The sequence below is a fragment of the Zeus faber genome (genome assembly GCF_960531495.2).
Source record: "Zeus faber genome assembly, chromosome: 9".
Classification (NCBI taxonomy): Eukaryota; Metazoa; Chordata; class Actinopteri; order Zeiformes; family Zeidae; genus Zeus; species Zeus faber.
The window spans coordinates 1,210,669-1,218,168 of NC_137197.1; the positions used below are offsets into that span (position 1 = coordinate 1,210,669).

General features: G+C 37.8%; 1 pseudogene across 1 annotated transcript in view; it reads right to left on the reverse strand.

Annotated features, from left to right (window-relative positions):
- Positions 1–1,954, reverse strand: part of LOC307235244 (estrogen-related receptor gamma-like) — an 8,820-nt pseudogene extending 6,866 nt beyond the window's left edge. Inside the window, exon 1 of the transcript in view lies at positions 1,908–1,954. The product of the transcript in view is annotated as an estrogen-related receptor gamma-like (transcript). The remainder of the gene's footprint in view (positions 1–1,907) is intronic.
- Positions 1,955–7,500: the final 5,546 nt, after the last annotated feature.

Below are 7,500 nucleotides of genomic sequence, written 5' to 3' on the forward strand. Positions count from 1 at the left end.
ATGTTGTTGTTGTTGTTGAGTTATTGTATCTCATGTTGTTGTTGTTGAGTTATTGTATCTCATGTTGTTGTTGTTGTTGAGTTAATGTATCTCATGTTGTTGTTGAGTTATTGTATCTCATGTTGTTGTTGTTGTTGAGTTAATGTATCTCATGTTGTTGTTGAGTTATTGTATCTCATGTTGTTGTTGTTGTTGTTGAGTTAATGTATCTCATGTTGTTGTTGAGTTATTGTATCTCATGTTGTTGTTGTTGAGTTATTGTATCTCATGTTGTTGTTGTTGTTGAGTTATTGTATCTCATGTTGTTGTTGTTGAGTTATTGTATCTCAAATTGTTGTTGTTGTTGAGTTAATGTATCTCATGTTGTGTTGTTGAGATATTGTATATCATGTTGTTGTTGTTGTTGTTGAGTTATTGTATCTCATGTTGTTGTTGTTGTTGAGTTAATGTATCTCATGTTGTTGTTGAGTTATTGTATCTCATGTTGTTGTTGTTGTTGAGTTAATGTATCTCATGTTGTTGTTGAGTTATTGTATCTCATGTTGTTGTTGTTGTTGAGTTATTGTATCTCATGTTGTTGTTGTTGAGTTATTGTATCTCATGTTGTTGTTGTTGTTGAGTTATTGTATCTCATGTTGTTGTTGTTGTTGTTAAGTTAATGTATCTCATGTTGTTGTTGAGTTATTGTATCTCATGTTGTTGTTGAGTTATTGTATCTCATGTTGTTGTTGAGTTATTGTATCTCATGTTGTTGTTGTTGAGTTATTGTATCTCATGTTGTTGTTGTTGAGTTATTGTATCTCATGTTGTTGTTGTTGTTGTTGAGTTATTGTATCTCATGTTGTTGTTGTTGTTGTTGTTGAGTTATTGTATCTCATGTTGTTGTTGAGTTATTGTATCTCATGTTGTTGTTGTTGAGTTATTGTATCTCATGTTGTTGTTGTTGAGTTATTGTATCTCATATTGTTGTTGTTGTTGAGTTAATGTATCTCATGTTGTTGTTGTTGAGTTATTGTATCTCATGTTGTTGTTGTTGAGTTATTGTATCTCATATTGTTGTTGTTGTTGAGTTAATGTATCTCATGTTGTTGTTGTTGTTGAGTTAATGTATCTCATGTTGTTGTTGTTGAGTTATTGTATCTCATATTGTTGTTGTTGTTGAGTTAATGTATCTCATGTTGTTGTTGTTGTTGTTGAGTTAATGTATCTCATGTTGTTGTTGTTGAGTTATTGTATCTCATATTGTTGTTGTTGTTGAGTTAATGTATCTCATGTTGTTGTTGTTGTTGTTGAGTTAATGTATCTCATGTTGTTGTTGTTGAGTTAATGTATCTCATGTTGTTGTTGTTGTTGTTGAGTTAATGTATCTCATGTTGTTGTTGTTGAGCACTACCTGCCTCCAGCTTTGGCAAAACTGTTGTAATAACTGTCATGAAGTAAACATCAACTGAACTGAAACTGAGAGAGAGACAGGAAGACTGTTTAACTAGAGACAGACAGGCAGTCATCCTCCACCCTTGCTCCACCTCTTTAAAGCTGTGATGTGTCGAGCTGCAGCAACTGAGTCAGTTACAACAAAATGATCAAACGTTGCAGAAAAAAATGATCAATGATAATAATAATAATAATAATTATAATGATGATAATAATAATAATAATAATAATGATAATAATTATAATGATGATAATAATAATAATGATGATATTAATAATGATAATAATAATAATGATGATATTAATAATGATAATAATTATAATGATGATAATAATAATAATAATGATGATATTAATAATGATAATAATAATAATGATGATATTAATAATGATAATAATAATAACAATAATGTCATTCATAATTATGTCTTTCGGGAGGTGTGTGAGTGTATGTGTGTGTGTGTGTGTCTCACCGCTGAGGGTTGAGGAAGTAGTAAACCTCTGATCCGTTTGGATTCATTGTGAATGAAACACAAAGACGTCGTTGACTCGTATCTGTAAGAAATCTGAGCTTCACGACTGGAGCCTGAACGGTGACGGACGGAGGTGAAGTTGGGTGGATGGGTGGATGGGTGGATGAGTGGATGGGTGGAGAGGCAGCTTTTATTTATCACTGGCATTGCAGAAGGGGAGGGGCCATGGAGGCCCAGCCAATCAGCACGCGGCGTCTCCAATCTGAGCAGGATTGACGGATTTAATGATCTGTATTGATTGGGTGGAGGCAGATGGAGGCTGATCGGCAGGACCTCCATCAATAAGAGTCTGAAGCATCAGGACTTCATTTCAGTTTGAATTTATTACAGCTTTAGATATTTATTTTCCAAACCTCAGCTTTATTTAATCAAATCACAAACGGATTTCAAAAATATAAATATAATAATAAACGGAATTGAAGAAAAATCCTCAGTATGAGTCAATGTGAGTAAATGTGTAATGTAATGTAATGTAATGTTAGTAAAGTAATGTAAATGTAATGTAATGTAATGTAATGTAATGTAATGTTAGTAAAGTAATGTAAATGTAATGTAATGTAATGTAATGTAATGTTAGTAAAGTAATGTAAATGTAATGTAATGCTATGTTAGTAAAGTAATGTAAATGTAATGTAATGTAATGTTATGTAATGTAAATGTAATGTTATGTAAATGTAATGTAATGTAAATGTAATGTAACGTAAATGTAATGTGATGTAAATGTCATGTAATGTAAATGTAATGTAATGTGACGTAATGTAAATGTGATGTAAATGTAAATGTAATGTAAATGCAATGTAATGTCATGTAATGTAAATGTAATGTAATATACGTAATGTCATGTAATGTAAATGTAATGTAAATGTAATGTCATGTAATGTCATGTAATGTAATGTACGTAATGTAAATGTAATGTAATGTAACGTAAATATAAATATAAATGTAATGTAATGTTATGTAAATGTTATGTAATGTAAATGTTATGTAATGTTACGTTATGTAAATGTTATGTAATGTAAATGTAATGTAATGTAATGTAATGTTAATGTCATGTAATGTAATGTAATGTAATGTAAATGTAATGTAATGTGAATGTGAATGTAATGTAAATGCAATGTAATGTAAATGTAATGTCATGTAATGTAATGTGAATGTGAATGTAATGTAAATGCAATGTAATGTAAATGTAATGTCATGTAATGTCATGTAATGTAAATGTAAATGTCATGTACGTAATGTAAATGGAATGTAAATGTAATGTAATGTAATGTAATGTTAATGTCATGTAATGTAATGTAATGTAAATGTAATGTAATGTGAATGTGAATGTAATGTAAATGCAATGTAATGTAAATGTAATGTCATGTAATGTAATGTGAATGTGAATGTAATGTAAATGCAATGTAATGTAAATGTAATGTCATGTAATGTCATGTAATGTAAATGTAAATGTCATGTACGTAATGTAAATGGAATGTAAATGTAATGTAATGTAAATGTAAATTTAATGTAAATGTAATGTCATGTAAATGTAAATTGTAAATGTAAATGCAATGTAATGTAGTGTATTGTTATGAAGTGTAATGTAATGTAATGTAATGTAAATGTAATGTCATGTCATGTAAATGTAAATTGTAAATGTAAATGTAAATGTAATGTAATGTTGTGTAGTGTAATGTAATGGAATGGAATGGAATGTAATGTAAATGTAATGTAATGTGAGTCAATGTGGGTCATGCTGCAGTGATTCTAACATTTTTATTCATGTATTTATTTATATTTTTATATTTATATTTTTTATTTAAATGTTTATAGAATTTTTACTTGAAAGGCACAAATTCAAGTTATTATTATTATTATTATTATTAATAATAATAATAATAATAATAATAATAGTAATAGTAATAGTAATAATAATATTAATTAGTAATAATAGTAATAATAATATTGATAATAATAATAGTAATAGTAATAGTAATAATAATAATAATAATAATAATAATAATAATAATAATGAAGTTAAAAACAACTTTGACTGAAATGAATGACTCGTTCTGGAAGATTATTTCAGAGTGTTGTCATGTTATTTACTTTCATGGAAATGTATTTTATTGTGTTATAATGTAATAATAATAATTAATAATAATAATTATAACAATGTCACTCACAGATGGTGACCTTAGCTGCACACACACACACACACACACACTCAGATAAGGGTCTTTTTGCTTCCATGCAGCGTCAGCGTGTGTGACCTGCTGCCACGACAAGACATGAGCGGTTGGAGTCAGAGCCTCCACCTGACAAGACATGAGCGGTTGGAGTCAGAGCCTCCACCTGACAAGACATGAGCGGTTGGAGTCAGAGCCTCCACCTGACAAGACATGAGCGGTTGGAGTCAGAGCCTCCACCTGACAAGACATGAGCGGTTGGAGTCAGAGCCTCCACCTGACAAGACATGAGTGGTTGGAGTCAGAGCCTCCACCTGACAAGACATGACAAGACATGAGCGGTTGGAGTCAGAGCCTCCACCTGACGAGACCTGAGCGGTTGGAGTCAGAGCCTCCACCTGACAAGACATGAGCGGTTGGAGACAGAGCCTCCACCTGACAAGACATGAGCGGTTGGAGTCAGAGCCTCCACCTGACGAGACCTGAGCGGTTGGAGTCAGAGCCTCCACCTGACAAGACATGAGCGGTTGGAGTCAGAGCCTCCAGCAGCAGTGAGTCCAACAGTGACCCACATCTGAATGACAGACAGACAGACAGACAGACAGTCCTAGTTGTTCTTATGAAACAGATCAGTGAGACAGTGTGTTCAGAGATTAGTGTCACTGTGTGTGTGTGTGTGTTCATATGCTGAAACAGCAATTTCACACACACACACACACACAGTGACACTAATCTCTGAACACACTGTCTCACTGATCTGTTTCATAAGAACAACTAGGACTGTCTGTCTGTCTGTCTCTACTCTACTTCTACTCTACTCTGCCTCTACTAACCCTGGGTGCTGTTTCCTCTCATGTCTTCTTCGATCATTCTCACTCAACTCTCTTTGCTTCTTTCCCAAAACCAAGGTGCATCTCTCCAAGACATGAGTGCATGGATGTCTGAGCTCCACCCGTCTGTCTGGACACCACCTGAAGCGCCATGTGGACCAGATGGAGCTTCTCTCTCTCCTTGGGAAAGACTCACACAGAGTCTTGTGGGAGGACGGCGCCTGCTCCATCCAACATCTCCGGACCTCCACCCCGTCCACAGTGTTCAACCATCCCAAGTCCTCTTCTGCCACGCCCTTCCCCCGCACCGTCACCACTACAACACGCAGCTTCTCTCCTGCTGGTCTTACATGGAACTGCACCACCAGACCCACAACCACTGCTCAGGTTCCAGACTCCTCCACCCTGCAGGCCGCCTCGCTCCTCCATCGCCAGGTGGAGTCGCTGGTCAGCACCACTCCTCTGGTCCTGGTGCCACAGTGGAAGCAGCTTCCTCTTCTGCCACAACCTCAACCCTGGTACTCTCCCCATTCATCCATTCATTCATCAATTCATTCATTAATCAATTAATTCGTTCATCCATCCACTCATCCATCCACTCATCCATCCACTCATCCATCCACTCATCCATCCACTCATCCATCCACTCATCCATCCACTCATCCATCCACTCATCCATCCACTCACCCTGAGTGAATGGATTCATCCATTCATTGCTGTAGATGTTCAGCTCTGACTGACGGTGCTTTTGCTAAAACTGACAAATTGTTCTTATTGTTTGTGATTTTGGACAAAAGCATCTGATCAATGAACCTGATGTTTCCTCCATCGACACCACGACGCTGTGCAGACGACGGTTCTACCGGGTGTTCTCATGGTTCTACCGGGTGTTCTCATGGTTCTACTGGGTGTTCTCATGGTTCTACCGGGTGTTCTCATGGTTCTACCGGGTGTTCTCATGGTTCTAACATGTGTTCTCATGGTTCTAACAGGTGTTCTCATGGTTCTACCGGGTGTTCTCATGGTTCTAACAGGTGTTCTCATGGTTCTACTGGGTGTTCTCATGGTTCTACCAGGTGTTCTCATGGTTCTAACAGGTGTTCTCATGGTTCTACTGGGTGTTCTCATGGTTCTACCGGGTGTTCTCATGGTTCTAACATGTGTTCTCATGGTTCTAACAGGTGTTCTCATGGTTCTACCGGGTGTTATCATGGTTCTACTGGCTGTTCTCATGGTTCTACCGGGTGTTCTCATGGTTCTACTGGGTGTTCTCATGGTTCTACCGGGTGTTCTCATGGTTCTAACAGGTGTTCTCATGGTTCTAACAGGTGTTCTCATGGTTCTACCGGGTGTTCTCATGGTTCTACTGGGTGTTCTCATGGTTCTACCGGGTGTTCTCATGGTTCTAACAGGTGTTCTCATGGTTTTAACAGGTGTTCTCATGGTTCTACCGGGTGTTCTCATGGTTCTACTGGGTGTTCTCATGGTTCTACCGGGTGTTCTCATGGTTCTACTGGGTGTTCTCATGGTTCTACCGGGTGTTCTCATGGTTCTACTGGGTGTTCTCATGGTTCTACCGGGTGTTCTCATGGTTCTACTGGGTGATCTCATGGTTCTACCGGGTGTTCTCATGGTTCTAACGGGTGTTTCAATGGTTCTACCAGGTGTTCTAATGGTTCTACCGGGTGTTCTCATGGTTCTTAGAGGTGTTCTCATGGTTCTACCAGGTGTTCTAATGGTTCTACCGGGTGTTCTAATGGTTCTACCGGGTGTTCTCATGGTTCTACCGGGTGTTCTAATGGTTCTAACGGTGTTCTAATGGTTCTACCGGGTCTTCTCATGGTTCTAACGGGTGTTCTCATGGTTCTACCGGGTGTTCTCATGGTTGTAACGGGTGTTCTAATGGTTCTACCGGGTGTTGTCATGGTTCTAACAGGTGTTCTCATGGTTCTACCGGGTGTTCTAATGGTTCTACCGGGTGTTCTAATGGTTCTACCGGGTGTTCTCATGGTTCTAACAGGTGTTCTCATGGTTCTACCAGGTGTTCTCATGGTTCTACCGGGTGTTCTCATGGTTCTACCGGGTGCTCTAATGGTTCTACGGGGTGTTCTCATGGTTCTAGCAGGTGTTCTAATGGTTCTACCGGGTGTTCTCATGGTTCTACCGGGTGTTCTCATGGTTCTAACAGGTGTTCTCATGGTTCTACCAGGTGTTCTAATGGTTCTACCGGGTGTTCTAATGGTTCTACCGGGTGTTCTCATGGTTCTACCGGGTGTTCTCATGGTTCTAACAGGTGTTCTAATGGTTCTACCGGGTGTTCTAATAGTTCTACCGGATGTTCTCATGGTTCTACCGGGTGTTCTCATGGTTCTAACAGGTGTTCTCATGGTTCTACCGGGTGTTCTAATGGTTCTACCGGGTGTTCTCATGGTTCTACCAGGTGTTCTCATGGTTCTACCAGGTGTTCTCATGGTTCTACCGCATGTTCTTATGGTTGTACTGGGTGTTCTCACGGCTCTACCGGGGGTGTTT